The sequence below is a fragment of the Haemaphysalis longicornis genome, unplaced genomic scaffold, assembly GCF_048455015.1.
Source record: "Haemaphysalis longicornis isolate Haplotype H1 unplaced genomic scaffold, Haemaphysalis longicornis Haplotype H1 scaffold_9, whole genome shotgun sequence".
Taxonomy (NCBI): domain Eukaryota; kingdom Metazoa; phylum Arthropoda; class Arachnida; order Ixodida; family Ixodidae; genus Haemaphysalis; species Haemaphysalis longicornis.
In genome coordinates, this window is record NW_027526460.1 from 141,526,418 (window position 1) to 141,546,472 (window position 20,055).

At 48.2% G+C, this 20,055-nt stretch overlaps 1 protein-coding gene across 1 annotated transcript in view; it reads right to left on the reverse strand.

Moving 5' to 3' along the window:
* Nucleotides 1-3,049: 3,049 nt before the first annotated feature.
* Nucleotides 3,050-20,055, reverse strand: part of LOC144151963 (uncharacterized) — a 53,417-nt gene continuing 36,411 nt past the window's right edge. The window contains exon 8 of the mRNA XM_077683148.1: nucleotides 3,050-3,162. The gene's annotated coding sequence lies outside the window, so the exon portion shown is untranslated. The remainder of the gene's footprint in view (nucleotides 3,163-20,055) is intronic.

The following is a 20,055-nucleotide window of genomic DNA, read 5'->3' on the forward strand; positions in this document are numbered from 1 at the left end:
ACTCCCCGCGCGCGCATGCGCAGTCCGGTCCCGCTACCCGCTAACATTAGCGTAGCGTACGGGAGCCGCTATGCTAAAACTCTCTAATGTGAGCAGCGCAATAGCGGAAGTACGACACCGCTGAGGAGCGCAGCATCATGGGAGGCAAGGCTCGCACGCCGTCAACAGCGGAGAGTAAGTCGAAAGGAGGAGGAAACGCGGAGCGACGATAATGCGCGGTTCTTGATTTACGATTTCTCAGCTAATATTCATCGCTTTAATAAAATTCTTGCGGGAGGAGATTGCTAATACATTGCTTTATTTGGTTACATGTGCATCCATGCATCGGCGGAAGGTATTTCAGGACCCCTTTAAGGAAAGCACAATAGAAGCATCGAAAACGCATTATGCATGATAAGGAACCTGTGAACAATGCCCTCCCATCCCCACCCCCCTCGCCAGGTGTTCCCGGTAAAATTACGTTTGCAGATTATCTTTCAAAGCTAGGCAGGACTAGTATCAGTAAATAGAGCAGATCTTGCCCAAAACGCCGAGCGGATGCGTCAGGCTAGCCAGGACACAGCATTTGCCGCCAGAGAAGCCGAGCACAGGCGACAACTGCTCGCCCAGACAAGAAACATTTCACGCCCTCCCCCGCTAGCGTTTGCAGGGGTTCATAGCAGCTCCGCTGGATATCCATTCTCCCAGGGCGGGATGGGAAAGCGATTATTGAAGTGGATGTCTTCCTGAACCTTCAACATGAGCTCTAGAGCGATGGTCCCGGTCAGCTCACCCTCATTGGTTTAAAGGAAAGACAACCGGTTTTTGTTGAGTATATGTCTTTATCACAAATGAAAGGGAATCACTTAAAACACCTTAACCCGAAGCTGATTTGCTGATAGTACCCGGGAACTTTTGAAATCGGACTTTTTATATCTACCAGCAATACGTGCCCCGTCAAAAGGCAGGCTGGCAACCATTACAGTGAGCCGTGCAGCAAAACACTTAACTGCACGCCAGAATAAAGCAGTATTTAAAAACTCGTTCTCGGCTAAATCGACAATAATGTGCAACCTTTTCTATTCCTTTGTGCGAGTTTTTAATCACGCGTTGAAACCGGCGGAGTTGTTGCACAACTATAGTGTTACGTTCAGACACAACATGCCGCTAACTTTCAGACTTCGGAAATTTTAGTGCAAAATTCACATTATTTCATCCTGGGATAACCGGAAATTACTTGCCGTTAGCCCAGCATATAAAACACTGAATTTCATGTGAGCTAGAGGACATGCGCCCCACAAAAATCGGTTTCCTGTCCCTTTAAGTGTGCGACGTTTGGGAGAGGATTGAAATACGAAGATTAAACTTCCACACGAATCTAATTGCTGCAAATCTGTCCCTTCATGGGAATACTACTAACCTTATGAACGCCCCTGAATTTCCAGTTCTCTGTAGTAACACACAAAATAAAAACAATCAAAGGGGGTCAAGTTACTAGCTGTTAAACCATTAAATGGTACTGCAGCCATTTGTATGGAACAATTATCGTATTTTCAAAAGAGCGAGTTACATCTTAACAGAGGACAGGATTTTCATTGAAGCAGCAAACTGGGTAGATCTTAGAATGGCTGACAAGAAACAAACTTGCTAAATTAATTGTGTTAACGTCAGAAAGGGTGGCTTATGGGATTTTGTACCACCCTCATGGATGCCCAAAGCTTCACACTCAGCTGTACAATTTAGGTGTGCAATGTCATCCGTCTGCCTTATTTCATCCGTAGTTTAAAGTGCCTTAAAAATAACACGAACCCTGTTTACGTTTCATACTTCGAAATTATTCCCGTCTATATTCCTTCTTTTCAACAGCCGCTGTGTCTCAAAGGAGTAGTGACACGTAATTTGTGTGGTACGTTTTTTTTCACTGCTATGGGTGCCTGCCAGCCCCCTAATCATAGAATGGCACACTAGGCGGTTGGTCACAGCGTAAATAATTATTTATAGCCTCGTTTATTTGAGTCAGTTTCGGTTTCGACAAAATGAACACCGAGCCGGCCACCATGACAGGAGGCGCTCGTGACGTGACCGTTCTTGTCGCACCATTGCCGATCTGAACGCGCGCGTTCTCGTGTCCAGACCGGCCGTGGTCTCCACCATCTCCACGCGCCCGGGCAGCATGACGTCAGTCCCGAAACCATGACGCAATGCACACACCGGGGCAGGAGGCTCCAACCGCAGCCACTAACGCAACGCAGCCAGCCCGTTAACCCCGTCACGGGCACCCTCACGTCGGTAGTTTGTAGCCAGGAGGACCAGATGATGTCATGCTGATGCCGATTGCGAAAGGGTATCTGTTCTCGTTAGTGCAAGGATTAAAATTGATTTAAACTACGTTATACGGAATGGTTGCTGTTGAAACGTGCTGGGAGATATCTCCATATACAAATGAAGCCTTGTACATAGTTATATCAGCTTTGAAATTTCGTGTCAGTACTCCTTTAACCAGCCAAATTTTACTTTTGTGCGGACAGCCTCTTTGTCTGATGGTCATGCGCTTTGAGATGGATTTTCTGTGATTCTTCTGTGTCAGCTCATCAGAGCATACGAAAAGGCCATGAGCAAAAAAAGAACAATGAAGGAGAATGGGTTCCTTTGTTAGGGGCAATAAAAGTCCTGCTTATGGCGCGTATGCTGCATCTGAGGACTAACAATGAAATAAGACTACCTGGTGCTCTTAAACGTCCAGTGAAGTTCTGTACACGGAGAGAAAGGGAGGAAAGTTTGATTGTCGCTTCTGTAGAGAGGCCAACCACCTCGGTCGTGACTACTCTATTGTCCCCGGCTCCCCCGAGCCACGACGACAAGGGGCTGCGCTTTCTTCATTTAACGTCTGCTCTTCCAGCATCTGTATCTCTCAGACACTGAGCCACCGTGGTAGCTCCAGCGGTGAATGCGGTGAGGCTGGTACCGTTGGGTGTTGTATCGCATGCGCTATAGTTTATTCCGGCAAGCTTCATAAGCAGCGAGAAAAATTTCTGCAACCTTCACATTACAGAAAGCAAGATGGCTAAGTGGGGTTTCATGATGCAGGAAGAAAAAAAGTTTTATTTACCACCACCAAATTGGAAGAAAATAAAAAGCGGAAGAAAAAAACCCGGAGAGAAAGATTCTGAAGCCAGGAAATGCCTGAAACGAGAACAAAAAAAGTAACGCCTCTAATTAGAATTAGCACATCGTTCCCAATAACAACAGAAACATTTAAAACTAGCCACGCCGGGCGTCATAACAATTAAAATGAAATACGTGTGGGACCTAACGTGGTGAGCATAGCGCTTTTTAATGAATTAACGCACAGCACGATTTATAATTATCTCCGATTAAATAACCTTTTCTTCCCGATCCGGATGAGATAAATTTTGGGACTTCATTTAAATACATGTAGGTCCACAGCAAATAATACTACTTTTGATAAGAATGGGTGCTCGTGTAGCATTTCGGTGAACGAAAGATAACGGGAGTTCATTTTAGGCTATCACCACACAGGGCTCACATTCTCTTTTTCTAGAGCACGCGGCATAGATGAAAGGACCGGCATCGACGATTAGATACTCTATGGCTCTATTTCTTTAGTGTTTTAGCCGCCTCAACAACTGTAATCCAGGTTGTCATTTTCCAATGATGAGTGTTTACTTTCGTTGGAAGTGGTCACCACGGTGGCACGCACTTATGAGAAAATTGCTCTGGTTGCTGACGCCAGACGTGTGGCAGTGAGGCCTCAAAATGAACGCAATGTGTGCCACATTTCTTAATGTCGAGTTAAATCTAAGCCTCATTGAAGCTCGCTGTAAATGCAGCCTTTTACGCAAAGTGGCACATGCCTTCTTTCGGCGTGCATCGAATCCGTAAATTAGCTATCACGTAACGGTTAAACAATTTCTCATTCAGCGTGCAGCGGTTTTGTAACAGTAGCGTTTGGAGCCATATGACAAAGGAAGCTGCACACGACATTCGTTGAGCCGATGGGCTTCCCTTTTGTGAAGCCCTTGGAACAAGATAGGCCCGCGGTCACGCGCTTACGCGGGGGTTACACGTATGGGGGCGGCCTTAATGGACATCTCACTTAGCGAAACGCAGTAAGCATAGAATGATGTTCATTTGAATTCTCTGGCCTGGAGCGCCTCGGCACAGCAACAGCAGCAGCAACAACAACACAACAACAACAACAACAACAACAACGATTTCCTTCTGCCGCCTAGGGTCTAGACTGATAAGAGAATTGCCGCATGATGTTGTGGGCTAGACAGAGAACTTTGGCACAGTATCACGTAGATACCGTCGTGCAAACTTCCGCCCGAGGGCATGATAGAGGAAGAGGTTCATCTGGTTTTTCGTAAAGTAAATGAATTGTTGCAGGACAGGCCAATATTCCTATACTCTACGCAAATGGTTATTAACGGTTTGAATCTATACGGAACATTACGTCAGCTGAATTTCCTGTCTTTATGAACACATTAAAACGGCGTTTTTTAAATTTGTCATAGTTACTGAGCAAGTTGTGACATCGCCACTCATAGTAGGGAAGCGGTGCGTTGGTTGCATTTTAGAAATGGCACAGGATGCTTTTCACCCACCTTCCCAATCAACGCCCATGCAGGGAATAAAGAAAGAGCCAAGGCGCCAACTCGCGACGCTCCTGACACCTGATCTATGAGCGCCGACAGAAACTTCTTAATTTTTACTGCACTCAACTAAGACCAGCACAACATTGACACCGCTGCATGATGCCATCAACACCTTTGTGCATCACCACCGACCAGCGGCCGTGACATATCACGCTGTAACGGCCCTTACCCTATAGACCTGAACCAAGAAGCCTTTTTCAACGCCCGCAAAAAATATATCTGCGCTCTTTCTCGACATTAAAGAGCACCGTAAAAAATTGTACCATGCCAAATCAGAATTTCTGAACTTGCATGGTACAAAAAAAAAAAAAAAACATGCGCGACGTGCTTAGACTCACACTTGCTGTCTTTGCTCTCGAAACGACGGCAAAAGCAACATTTCTGCGGACACTTCAGTCTTTTTACGAGCAATGTCGGTGAAAACATGGTCTACTATTATCACGGGTACCTTTCAGCCATACGTCCACCCGTCTCCAGAAGTCACAGTATTTCAATCTCCTCAATTCATTGAAATTCATTTTGGCCTACTTCATTTTACCCCACTGTATATTGATCCCCTTTACTCCGCGCTGATTCCACCTTCATTCCTCCTTCATGATTCCACCCATCTTTATCCTGTTTGATTTAACTCACTCTACCTTAATTTATCCTAATCTAACTTATTGATATCTTGCCTTAATTCTCACCGCATTCGACCCTTATTTCTCGTAATACACCTAAATCGTCTTAACTTGGCTTAATTGATCTTAATCAACCCTGTACCACTTTATTCCACCTTTATCTCACCTTACCAACCATTACTGCCACGCACTAAGCAATCACTAATGGACCCCCATTCGTGTTAATCCATCGTATTACATTTTAATTATTCGTAATCCAGCTCAATCTATCTCATCGCTTGTTATTCCGATGAGATTAATCATCACATTATTAATCATCACATTATTTGTCATTGCCTGTAATTGCACCTGATTATTTACATCAGTTGAAACGAACCAGGATGAATCTTGTTCCCCTGCCGAAGCAGAGGCACGCGAAGATGTACAAATACCGCAGTGTCATCTGATTTTACTGACTATTATTCAACAGTGAATAATTAGTTACCATCTACCCTTCCTGCTTATTTCTGCCGGCGCGGTTAACAGGAAGCCGCTACGGGCTTTTCTAAAGTAAATTGTCGACCCTTTTAACTTCTGAACTGCGCGGGTTTCTTGCAATATCCGTTTAGCCTTTCAAGTAAGGCTACGGCGAACAATTTATTGATGATTTGTTCCCGGCGCCATTTCATCGCCGGCCTATTTGAGTGACACCAAGAGGAGTGCTTTATACCGTGTCAGGCGTGCGAGAGTACTGCAATAAAAAATTGGGCCCATCTCCCCGCGAGGGGGACTCGAGTAAATGCGTCGCATAGGGGGTGGGTGTATTGCGTTAACGTTTAGTGTTTGGAGAGTTGGTGGTAGTGAATGCGTTGTATCAGCAGCTTCTTGACGTAGTTTGAATGAGTCAAGGATATAAGGCGCGTTCGTAGCCTCCCATTATGTGTCGGCTTTGTGGCGCAGTGGGTAGAGCACCATGTACATTGCGCTCCGCCGGCAGGGTCGAGGAATCGAAACCAGGTGCGGGTAAGTATTATTTTTCTATATAGTGTAGGGGGAGGGGTGCGGACAACGACGGTGCGGACTACGACGGACGTCAACGCGGGTGACATCGTGAGTTACTGAAATGCTCTGCATTTAAAAAGCTAAAATAGAATCTTTTTCTGTAAGCTTTATTCGCAAACGCCTCCAGTTAAAACATTGCTTCGCGAAAAAGGGATGCCAATCCCTTGGTCGCACAGTTGCCGCTTGTGCAATCAACCAGAGGCTATTGATGATTCTTCTGAGTTGTGCAGTGAGTGACCCGGTGTTTTCTGGGACGTTTTGCAATCATGACCGTTTGAAATGGCATTGCAATCACTCGCTACACAATTCGCGTTGTGCCTTTTCAAGATTTTAAAACGGTGTCCTACGACGTTTTTATTTTGCAAGGATTGTTTAGTTTGTGCGAGTGCAGTATGACGGACCGGCACGCTCAACCTCCTAAGCCAACCAAGTGCCTATTTAAAGCGAAAGCTTTCTTAGTAGGACTGATGCGGTTCTGCCAAAAAACTAACGAATTTCCCCAAAGACTGGTTGGTCGACCGAAAAGCTCTGGTAAGATCTCTCGACACACTGTGTGTCCGGACAACTGGGCTTCCATTGTGTCAAAAAAATTACTTGAAAATCGTGAGAAAGGAACCGTTCTAAATACTACGATACACGCATCGATCATGAAACAGTAATACATTAATATACCTTTATCTCATAAACCACGATCGTTCGTGGGTGTGGTTACACAGTGCGCAAAAAATTTCGGTCGTTGAAGGTTTGATGATCGATAGGACGCACTTTCTGCGAAGGATGGGGACATTTGTAGCTTTCGCGCTTCTCTCAACGTTCTTTAGTAAGAGATGCTAGATTTTTTTTTGCGAACAGGCAGCGTTGGTGCGGAACGTTCAAGCAGCGCGAAGTGAGATGCGTGCATTTTTTGGATGCGTGCGTCTCCTGGTCGGAGTTTTGAAATGGCGTCGATTTTCGTTAAACCGATGCGCTTATTCTTCGCGGTCTGTTGGCTTTTATATTCTGTGTTAACCACATCATGTCTGACTTTGGCTAAACCTTCCATGAGTTACAGAAAAAAAATTGCCCAATAAGCGCTATGGTAACGCACAGGGTTCATGATCTAGGGACCCAGGTAAAAATCTTACGGGAAACACATTGCGTTTTTATTTTCTTCCGGGCGGTAGTCAATTTGGTAGCAGTCGCGTGGACGCAGACGCCATATATGGCTTTTGCCGTACCGCCTGGATGACATTTTTTTAACAAGCCGCTAAGGGCACGAAATACGATAAACAACCTTCTGTCAGATGCTAGTTTGTAGATGGAAGCAGCAATCTTAAAAATATAGGAGAGCGTATTATGCTGGCCCTTTAAGCTACTGCGTCACGTCAGCGCTGGCTCTAAAGCGAGACCCCCCCATCTTTTAGGTATCAAAATTCCTGCTGTATGCGCTCAGTTCTGCAAAAGTCGGGGTATAGGATGATGTACACCTGATGAATTGCACAAGCGTACGGGAACAAGCGCAGAAAAAGACCACGAGCAGTTTATCACGCGTAAAGTTTGTCCTCTCCGTTGACATGTACGCTGCACTAGCAACAGCTTCATTTGTTACTATTCTGTCACAAGTTGGTTGCGTGGCGGTGTACAGGCAAAGTAAAAGGAAAAAAGTGGGCAAGCGGTCGAGCGATGGAGAAGCAAGCCCGTTATTGGATTAAGGCTAACGGGACAGTGATGTGGTACATCAGACGGTCCGAGAGATCAATGATTAGCGTTACTATCGTAATGGTTAATATTACTGATCCAGATTTTATTGCCTGCTTATCCCGTCTTTACACCATGAAAGCAGCATTCTCCACTACCCACCGCTTGTACGAAGCCCGTTTTTCGCGCAGTGACTATGTTGGCCTGTTTCTGTTCTCGGCCTTTAGCTCATTGTTCAGACTCATTAGCGTTGCGCCTGGGTTTAGTTGCCGTAAACTGCGAGGCACAGGTTGAAAAAGGAGTCTACGGGTACTGCAAGAGTAAGAAATGTTCTAAAATTATTTTCCTGTGAGAATTTCTTTAGTCCAGCTTTCTAGAGGACGTGTCGCAAGGAATAAGTATCGCGAGTCGTGTTCGCGGCAAGGCCCGAGCTACACTGCGACAAGAAATTAACAATACCAGCTGTTGCACAGCCGAAGCGCACGGAGTCTTTATTGCCGCGACACATTTCCGGAAACAAAACGCAATAGTCTGCCATTTTAAAACAGAGTGTAGAATGACGGCAAAAAAAAAGGGATAAAAGAAACAAGCCGACGGGGTGAGCTTTCGTCCCCCGTGAACCAACTCGTTCAGGAAATTATTCTGTTAAGTACACTGTGTCGTAAGAGACTCTTTATGCGTTTTTGGCGAGTGTACTCGGGTAAGCAAAACAAAACGACCTGGAGATACGCGGCCAATTTTTGAGAGGCACCTTCTGCTGCCGCGGATCACCTCTGCAGTCTTATTCAGTTTTTACCACGATGTTCACAAATCACCATCCACTAATTCTGATGGAGGCGAAAAGCAAACACACCCGTGTGTACGAGATTTCGGCGCACGATAAAGATCCCCAGGTGGTCAAAATTAATCCGGGGACCTCCACTGCGGCGCGCCTCATCGCCTGCGTGCGGCCAAACCCTGTAATTTATAGTATCTAACATCCGCGCACTCTTTTTTTGAACGCTCTTCATTCATTCGTTCGTTCAGTATTGCTCATTCTGACATTTTCTTTTATTTATTGTATTATGATTTCATTCTTTGCTTCGTTCTTTACCTATTTCCTTCCTTCCTTCCTTCCTTCCTTCCTTCCTTCCTTCCTTCCTTCCTTCCTTCCTTCCTTCCTTCCTTCATTCATTCTCTCTCTCTCTCTCTCTCTGTCTGTCTTTCTTTCTTTCCTTCTTTCGTCCTTTCTTTCTGCCACCATTTCTTCCCCGCGTTGTTTGTTTGCGGGTTTGGACAGGAAATAACACTAGCATGCAGCACTGTGTTCTACAACGTGCGGCGTAGCGAAAGTGCGCACCATGCAACAAAGGGAGCCGCTCTAACTAAAAATCAGCTCCGCACTTCCGTGCGCTTTTACCTTGCTCTCTAATTCTTAGCGTTCGGTAATTCCTTCTGACATCAAAATCCTGGGCGCCGATCGACCCCGCGCCAAACGCAAAACATAGCCGGCTGCACACGAACGGCCGAGGTCACGCACTTAAACATTGGCTTCGTCGCGTTGTCAGCTGCGCCAGTGCCTCTCGCGCGAGTCAATGTCAAGGCTGTATAGCCGCACGCACGTGTCTCAAGGTTCGTGCGTGGCGGCTACGCGGCCAACCGGTTCTCGCGTCCTGTCGCTGCTATTTTTCCTGTGAAACGGCACGGCAAGGGGGCAATTGCTGCGGATCTCGACACAGCAGGTAATATCGATAGCGAAGAAAATCCATCGAAACACGCCCTTTCCTTGCCCCAGCTTCAGTCCACAAACGCTTCGTGGGAACATGCGCATAGCATAATAGGAAATGTTGTTCTCAAATGCGCTGTTACCCTGCCTCTGCGAATGGTCAGCCGGTAGCTAGCGATTGTATGCGATAGGCAAATAAGCCGCGCCACATATGCACCCATTTTCGTGCCATATGAGCAACAAGTTGAAGTCAGTTTCTTTTCGACCCGAACGTAACAGAATGCATAGAGCATTTTCAAAATTTGCCTGGTTAATCTTCTAATAGTTCTTGACGCTGTAGGGGCTTGAGCCCAGCCGACAAACATTCTCGACGTCTTTACGCCGGTGACGCTATTCGACTGTCCTCTTTTTCACAAGTTTTTCACTAACCAAACGACGCAGCGAGACAAGTGTGGTGCGTATTTATATAAAATTCTGGGGCTCTTTGCGACCACAATAAGCATTGCTTTCTTTTTACCTTTATCTGCATATCTGTCCCGGCTAGTACTATTGGGCCTAGAAATGCGGATAGTCAGCTAAATTTTCATTAAGGCGTTCATGATAACGTTTGCCGGAGACCGAGGTAGAGATAAAAGTGTGTTATTGTGGGAAAACGGCTATTTCCGAATATACTTTTAGCGACGATATTGCGGCAGATTGTATCCCGGCTGTTTCCCAAGTTAGTCAAAGGGGCGTGTGGTTGGATAAGCAATACAAAGATATTGTGGTTTGGAGGCATGCCACTTTACCATTTTATTATTATTCAATCTTTAATTACCTTCTTTAACAGTTCTTTAGAAAATAGTTCTCATTAGCAATTTACGACCAACTTATTATAAAACTGCTCCATCCAGCTGCACTTGATATCAACTCAACTAGGCACAGTTGGTACAAGAACTCAGGCGTTCACATCAAGTCGAGGTTTTTGTCCAACGGCGGAGGAGTTTTTTGTTTGGCTTTTGTCGATAGCAGCCGAAGACCAAACCGTACGTGTGTTCTGGTTTGGGTGCGTATCAACAAACTCGGGGTGGTCAGAACTGATCTCCAAAACACTGGGAGTCACAGGAAACATCATACGAAATCGGCAAGAAGGTTGCAGAAAGGGAACGGCTATTTCAAATTCATTTTTCTACTAAATAAATTCCCGTGCACGCACCCAGAGTTGTCGAAACATGCACTAGGGGCTCCCGATTTTATTACGCACCAGTAATCTAACAATTTTTGCAAATCATTTCACCGACCCTTTATTGAACGGACGCTCGCCGTCAATTTCACCTCTAGCCGGTGGCTAAGGTAGGCTTCGGTTGCATACCCTCCCACTGAACGCCCTGAATGTTTTAGTTTCTCTTTTTTTCTAGACACATGTTAGATTTCTTCAGGGTTACTGTTGGGGAATTTTAAAGGTGTGCTGTATCCAATGGGTGACCTTCGCGACGTGGACAAAGGTCACGTCGCAAAGTGAATGCTTTTCTGCCGAAACGCAGAAAAGCATTTAGGCACACAGCGGCCTGAATGCTTTTAAAAGCCTGGTCGAGGAGGCCTGCCCCACCGTACGTAAAACGAACACGACCCCTTTGGGGTCGCAGTAGGTCGGGGAGTCCGCAAGAATATATTTATTCCCTCAATCAGTGCAGCCGAAGAGTCCGTAGCAATGACGCGCACAGCTTCGCGAGGACGTCAACCGTTTTTTTATCAGGCCATCAACCTGTGCCGGTAAAGCGACAGTGTGGCGACAGCACGCCTCGATCGGCCTTTGGTGGACCAATGATTCATTCGCAACCGGTCGCGACGGAATTCCCGTCTCCTTGGTGCAAAAAAAATATTCACTTGGACGCGCGGACGCGCTTACATTAAAATGGAGAGTCTTGTTATTTTCGCGATGGACGTTAACATCTATATCTCCATCTCTCGCAACACGAACGATACGCTCAGTCATCTGCGTATTATGACCAGGACGATCAGCTCCCGTTTTCTATGCAAGAAACGTTTTTTGTGCCTGTTCCCAGGCAGGTGCGACTGGATTTTGAGTAGGTCTCAGATGGCGGCCTGTGTCGCATCTGCTTCGCATCTGATTCGGTAAATCCCGGCCGCAATAACATCACATGCAGATCTCTCCCAGTGAAAGTCTGATGGTTTACGCATTGGCTGACCATTCGAACCAGTCACCTCCGAAGGCTGCGAGTGGGCGTAGAAGGTAACGCCTGACCATTACTGACCTAAGATCAGAGCTTACCCGCAAGCCTAAACATTTGTTAAAACGAAGCTTTAGTCTCCTGACTGATGTCCGTGTACGCCAATACGCCCTGCAGTAAATCCAGCTATCTCTGAAGATGATGATGAATGATCGTGGGGGAGTGAAAGAAAAAGAATTAAAGCCGTTCCACTCAATGTGAAAGCTGTCGGAAGTGCAGAGCAGTGATTCGCCATAATGAGCTGTAGAGCCGTTATCCGTTCACTGCTACTACCCAATGCAAATCAAATTTCCCGCCTTCGCAGTGCTAGCGCGCCCCCTGCCCGAAACTGCGCCAGCGGGAGCTCTGTTCTTTTTGTGCTTGCTTTTCTTCCCGCACGTGCCGGCCTTGCCCTGCCACTTTTTTTTTCCCTTACGCGAAAACCAACCGAACGAGCGTTCCTAAGTGAACGCGGGCGCTGCCGGTTAATTACGTATATTTTGCCTCAAAAGTATCGACAGTTTTGTTTGCGCTAAACAACGAGAAGATGTATGACAAGCGCCAGCGGTTCACGAGTTCCGACCGCTTATGACTATATAAACCGCTTGGCTTTCGCAGCCTCTGGGTTACGGCGTGACTACAGTGGCTACGACGGAACGCCGTGTGGCTCTACTTGGGTCTATAGCGAGTGAGCTACGACGACAAGGAGCGGCCCTGAAGTGCTCTGCACTTAAAGGGGCACTGACACAAAATTTTGAAGGCGAGATAACTTCGGAGGTAGATTGGTGGGAACACATTTACATCATCTGCAAAATATCAGCGGAGAATATAGCCTGGAACATATTTAAAATCAATTTTAAAGTGTGCGAAACGCAACCGAGCAGCCAGCAGAGGACCACGCGCAATCGACATATTGTGTAAATAAACCACATCCAAACACGTCACGAGTTTTTTGTTTGCCGCTTCCGCACTGCCGGCGTTTTTCGCCGGCTCGCCCGGCTGGCCGCTCCAATCGGAGGGCCGGAGGGCGGAGTTTGTGCTCTCGAGAACGAACGACCCCGTCGTTGGCGGCGGAGGCGCCGTGATTTCGTCAGCTCATCGGGCAGCTGGCCGCGAACGAAGTTCTACAGCGATTCCAGGCACTGTTTCTATTACTGTTTATTACCATTGGATGCGACAACGCGCCGGAGGCACGGAAAGCCCACTGAGCTAGCCGCACGGTCACTGTGCAGGCGGCGGCCACGGCCGCGAAGTGGCCCAGGCCGGCGCAGGTAGCCCGAGTGATAGCTTGTTACCGCTGCACGAAATTGTCCCCAAGTCCCGACCATGGCGGATTACATGAGAAAGGAGTTAATGATGCGATGGCGGGTTGCATTAAAAATTGTCATCTGCACCGCTTACGAGATCGGCACTCGAATATCCGCCGCAGTGCTAAGCCGAACACATCTGTAGGCGGACCTGTAGGCAGACCGGCCGGCTGTTCCCAGCGCGCGTCTTGCCACCCACCGTCTCGAGCGTCGCGCGTCGTTCTTTAGCCGCGGTAGCATTTGCACTCGCAGCGCCTGCGTCACATCCACGGTCGCTTTTTAATTAAGCGCCCCACGAGATCAGTACGTGGGGGCATTCGCAGAAACTGCCGTCGATGCGGATTCGACAGTGCTACGGCGGCTCTGCTCTGTGATATCCCTCCGACGGTCACGTGGTCAGCGTTGTTCACACAAAATCCACAAAATCCATCGTTTCGCGGCACTCACTGAAACCGAAACTGCAACTGGCTGCATTGAAAATGCCTCTAATTAAAAAACCGTCGCACGCTGAAGCAAATGAGGTTTCTGCAGGTTATAAGTAGGTCACTAGCTACTTATCGCAAAAAAAAAAAAAAAAAAAACAAGATGCAAAATTTTTATGTCAGTGCCCCTTTAAAACGCTTCCCGTGACCTTAACAGAACCTGGGTCCCTCGCGTCAGGAAGCCGGCGTCTATCCGATTGCTCCATTACGACATGGTCGATGCGAACGCCAATTAAGCTGCAGGTACCGATTCGCGCCGTACACGCCAAACTCCAACGTTAGGTGTACGGGTAATGCTTCACAGCCACATGCGTAGATGGGTCAGTGCTGAAAGAACAGACGGATGAATTCGAAATGTGCTGAGCATGCGGCGCTGCGAGGTCGGGGTGGTAGTGGTTGCAGCGAACGGCCTTGAACAGAGAACGGAGCCCCAACGTTCTCTGAATGATCGGGCCGCCGTGGGACGCTGGCAGAATACTTAGGACCACCCCACCAGTCGGTTCCAGTGCCACCCACCCACCAGACACCCTCCAGAACAAAGTGTATATTTCTGTGCTGGTGGAATGTTGGTGCCCCAAGCGAGGCTAGCCGAGTGTCGGCGGGCTAATATGCAAGCGTCTGATCCTACCCCTCTCATGTCGCCCCCTATACTACGAAAAACCCTGCCCAAGTGGACAGCAGAGGCGCCGCCTAGGAGAAGCACAGGATACGATCTGCACCGTAATACCAAACGAATCCTGGAGGACAACTGCGCAAACACTTCCCAGCTGAGCCAAGGCCGTGTTTCACAAGATCAAGACCGGCGCCAACCTCACGGAAGATGTGATTGCGTAGTAGAGGGCATAGATTTCCCGCTGCTCGAGACACCTGAGAGAAAACTCGGTGTACTATAACGAGCCCGCCGTCATGACTTACTTGTCCTTCATCCGCTCACTAAAGAAACCCGTGGTACAACACACGTGATGGAGCAGCCGAAGCCCTCGCGGCGGGAAGCACATCTTTCGCAGAAGGTGAAAGCCCCCGAGAAGCAGGCATCGCCTCTCTTAGGCCGGACTCATAGAAAGGGAACTGCCATGTCTATGCGGACGTCGGCTACTGTACAAGGCGATAAACAAGAGGATGCAGACGCCACCATATATTACTTCCAGATTTTTCAATAAGACATCCAGTAATCATTTTATGCAATCAAGAGTATTACTGATACCCCCCCCACACTGCGCTCCCTTGCCCATAAATGTCATCTCTCTACAACAAACAGTACCCCTCAAAATTCAAGGGAGCTTGCACTCACGCGGAAGACTTATGGCGACGCGGTTGTAGTTGATCATTGTCAAACACAAAGTTTAGGTTCAGTATAGTTGTGGTGTCGTGGTTAACGTCGGTGGCATAGAATTTCAATGGCCATATATTGAGCAAGGCCAGAGTGAGCTCGTCGTTTTGGTCGACGTGTTTGTACGCCACTCTGCAAGCGCGGCTTATCGTCTCTGCTTTGCACGCCGAGCCTCTCGAAGCGCGGCCTCTTCCTCAGCCGTGCGAACTATCCGCGGCCGGGCCATGTGGAGCCGATGATCACCGACAGCAGCTTCGACATTCAAGTTGCGGCGTTTCTACGGTTCAGGGCGCATGCGCACGACGACACGAGGACGAACGAGTGAGGGGCGTACAATATGGCGTACGCCGACGAACGAGTGAGGGGCGTTCGCTATGACGTGTCTTTCGTGTTTCTAGTAAGTGTTCCCACGATACGATGAACGTTTTGTGGACAATGTTGACCAATCTCCCTATGCTTGTATGCTTGGCTTGAGAAACGTGCGCTTGAGGCACGTGTGCACGAGCGCTCGGCAATTTCTTGCTATTTTTAACTGCGGACACCATACACAAACGATTTGCTCAACAGCTTCGCTGTTAAAAACCCAACTACGCGACTACTCAACGTTCGTCCATGACTCCTCAAACAGCACGGCAGTTCCGGTGGCTCGCACATTAAGCATCGAAGGGCACACCATCGCCTATCCGATAGACCATACCCTCGTTTAAAATATGCTTACACGAACTGTCCAGCGCAGAGTATCCCTCCTGAACTCCTACACAATCCCCAAACCCCCCTTCGGGAAATACACCCCTCACCACTCCACGAATCACCTATCGTTGCTCGGCGTCTTAGACGGGGATACCCTCAAGCAAGCAATAAAGGCATGGCCCTGTTTCACGCGTTCTAACATCACAATATCAAGCTGCGCAGCGCCCTTACAACTCGAGTGGGAACAACTAGTGCTCCTCCTGGCACAAGTCTAGAGCCAACATTTGCCCGCAATGCGGCCCATCTCAAATGGACGCGCTTACCAGACACATTTAGAAGCAATCTCGGCGTCCTCGCTCTTGCCCCCGCTCAACTGTCATTCGACGAAGCATTGCGCGTAACACCAGCGGGATTGACCACAAAAGAGAGTTTGGGTATAGCCGCTGGCGCATGCTAGTAGCGCTACGCTAGCGGCGGGTACCTGCATCAGGCTTCACATGCGTGCACTCGTTTAGGGGACGTCCCGAAATGAGGGCCGCATTTCTTCCGTCAGCGGCCGTTCCGCCGCGCTGTGCCCGCGCTCACATGCGAGGTCGGGTGCCGGTGCCCCCCGTTGCTAGCGTAGCGTGCTCTAGCAGCTGTAGCATGCTGTTGCGGGAAGCGGCAGCAAGCGCCCCGCACTTTCCCGAAAACAAGCAAACTGTGCGGGGTTGAAGGACCAAACTTGCGGAGAACGACACGTTTTCGGAAGTGACTTTCCCTCCACAAAACCTGTCCTGCAGCTTTTATGCGTGTTTCTGAGCCCTGCCGGGCCGGTTTCCGGAGGCAGAAAACGCGTGGGGAAACCCTGTGAGAAGATAATTTATTATAAAACCACATATCAGCACGCAGCGACTAGTGGTAACAGCGCTGCCCGAAAGAAAAACAAAATCCAATCAGTTTCCAAATACTCCGGGCAGTCAACACTTTGCACGACAAATGTCTATGGTGGTAAAACAAGCTACTCAGAAATCAATCCATAAAAAGTTCGCATGCGTTCACAGAAAGAGTTCATAAACTCGTTGAAAGTCAATACGGCACAACAGGGATGCTCAGGATGTTGTTCCTGGCCACTATGAACCGTCGTCCTCCGCACATGTGTTTCGCATTTAATTTCTCCTGTCTGTTCTCGGCCGCCAGACCGCATGCGTGCCACACAGAGTGAAAGCGCCAGCCAGCGAATCTTTCTTGGCCATTTTTTTTTTGGGGGGGGGGGGGGGGGAGGGGATGGCGGCGGTGGAGGGGACACTGCTCAAGCCGGCGTCTCTCTTCTCTTTTATCACGCCTCTCTTGGGCGACATCTCTAAACCTTCTTGATTTATGTTCTTAGAACTAATCCCAACGCCTAGTATTAACGTAACGACACTGGTACTGTCGGCTATGTACTTCGATAGTGCGTCATTAATACTTGATATTTTCTATCTGATGAACAATCTTGGCATGTATAAGGCATGGAACCAGTTATGGCAGTTTTGCCTGTAAATATTCCACTTTGCGTATATTTAGTTCACGTCAAAGCATTTATTTCCCGTTTTTCTTTGGTTGTCGGGGGGAATGTGGTAACAGACAGCGGCGGCCGGTTTTTAATTAAGGCAAAAAGCGAAAACACCTGGGTGTCGAGACTTCGGCGCACGCTGGACCTCCCTGGGTGGCAAAAACTATTCGGGAGCCTTCTACTGCGGCGCGCCTCATAGCTCAAATGTAGCTTAGGCGTGGTAAACAGAAAAATTTGAATCTTGGCGGACAGAAAGACAGCATTAGGATTCAGTGCGCCGGTCGCGCGTTCTAGAAGTTGAGGTGGCACGGTAAAGCTGTCCTGTGCTTTGCGGAAAAGCCCGCCTTCCTCGAATACCCCGTGGGGAAGTATTAACAAAATGATGGGGTATGCGTGGTCTGCGGAAAAGAAACAGAAACTATGCGGCACATAGTGTTAGAATGTGAGAGTATCCATCCAAATCTACATGAAGGGAATATTGGGCTGTCAGAAGCCCTAGGATTTAAGGGTTTCACAGAGGAAGTTAACTTCAAGGCTGTCGAGGGGACGAAAAGAAGATTAGAATGCTGGTGGACGAAAAGCAGAGAAGGGAATATTGCCTAGGACAGTTACCACCTGTAACAGGGAAAATATAGTATTTCGGGCCTAACAAACTTTTTGTGCCTGCCCTAAGCAGCGCTAGTATTGAACCAAAAGTGTAAAACATAGGTATATTAGTCCTTTTTGGTAAGATGACATGTCATCACCCCGATACAAAGGGGAAACCAATAGAATCATCATCATCAGCTTTGGCGCGCATGGAAAAACAACTAACGAAGCAGTACACGGAGATATGGGCTGGGCGCCGTTTGAAGTTAGAGAAGCACAGAGTAAAATATGTGTTGAGATGAGGGTGAGAGGAATGGATAAACGAAGGTGGGCAGCTAAGGTTTTTAGGTACCTATAGTTGAAAAGCGTGGACACGCAGTGGTTAAGGAAGACTGGAAGGCTAACGATGGAATACGGAAAGAAGAGTGGAGAATCCAAAACAGCCAAAGTAACCAAAAAAGAGGCAAGGCAGATTTAAACGAATAAATGGAGAGAAAAAATTGAAGTTAAAACGTCGTTAGAGATGTACAGGGCTGAGAAATTGAACATTAGAAAGGAAAATTTCTACCATAATTCCCAGGGCAGTGCTTTGCTTTTTGGGGCTAGAGCAGGTTGCTTGGGAACTAAGCGCTTTGTGGGGAAGTATTCACAAAATGATGGGGTATGCGTGGTCTGCGAAAAAGAAACAGAAACTATGCGGCACATAGTGTTAGGATGTGAGGGTATCCATCCAAATCTACATGAAGGGAATATTGGGCTTCCAGAAGCCCTAGGATTTAAAGGTAGCACAGAGGAAGTTAACTTCAAGGCTGTCGAGTGGACGAAAAGAAGATTAGAATGCTGGTGGACGAAAAGCAGAGAGGGGAATATTGCCTAGTACAGTTATACCTGTAACAGAAAATAAAAAGTGTTTTGCGTCTAATAAGCTTCTTGTGCCGGCCCTAAGCAGCGCTAGTATTGAACTAAAAGTGTAAAACATAGGTATATTAGACCTTTTAGGTGAGACGACATGTCATCACCCCGCTACAAAGGGGAAACCAATAGCAATCATCATCATCAGCTTCGACATGCCGGAGAGAGATATTACGCAATAATGCGAGAGTGGTTCCTCAGTCCAGGAGCCCATGTGCTGTCCAGACTGCCGTAGCCCTGGTCACAAGCAGGAGCTGGTCCTCAGGTCGACAGCTGGACAGCAGTATCTCCCACTGCTCAGTAGAAGGGGACGGGTTCAGGGGCGGAAGGTCCGAGTTTTTTGTGCAGTCAAATATTATGTGTGCCAGAGTTCCTGGTTCGTGGCAGAATTTACACTTATCAGAGTACTGTGTAGGAAAGAGTAAATGCATGCGGATGGGGTGGGGAAAAGAACCTCCTTGAATTTGTCTGAGTGTGGTGATTGTGTCCGCCGCACGGGTGCCTCGCTGGCGGTGACTCAAGCCGCGTGAGTTGCAAAAAAACTCCCACCTCCCCTCGCGGAAACCCCTGTGTAGATGCGACGCACATAGTTCTCGTTGAGGTTGCGCCGACCATCGCGATAGCAGGCTTGTTAGTCTCCATTGAAGGCAGCGTTGGACAGCGGAGGAACGGCGCTGGAACGATGGAGTGGAGCGGCGCAGGCACCGCGTTTTATAGCGCGCATAATGGTGAGGGGACGCGCCGGCGCCACTGCGTCTGCCGCGGCTATGACGCAACACAATCCAACCCTTTATTCCAATCTAATGCAAATCCAATCCAATCCAAGCCAAGCCAGTCCATTCCAATCCATTCCAATGCCCCTCGCGAGAGAGTGTTCGCTATCGGAGAGGAGAGGGGGTGAGCGGCGGAGAGCGCAGCTCAGGCAGCGAGGAGAATGGGTGAGGGGCGGACGCCGACAACAACGCCGACACCGGATGCAGGGACAAGGCAAGTGCATGAGATGCAGTCGCATCTAAAAAGACTGTTCTAGCGGAGACATGCAGACTTGAAACTGCCAGCGGACACCGCTAGGCAAGCCCTCCTCTTCCCCTCTCTAAGACTCAACATGCGCCGCTACCGTCGGCTCTCACGAACCCCGTAAAGAGTGTTCGTGGGTGTTTGTACTGTGGTCGGCCCGGTTGCAAAGCACTAGGAAAGCTGTTTCACCGTTAGCGCTTCGGGTTATAAATACGCGGCTCCTCCGATCGCATTTTTCATTCGATTTGACAGCATCTAATCCCGTTGTTGCTCTGTTCGAGTCA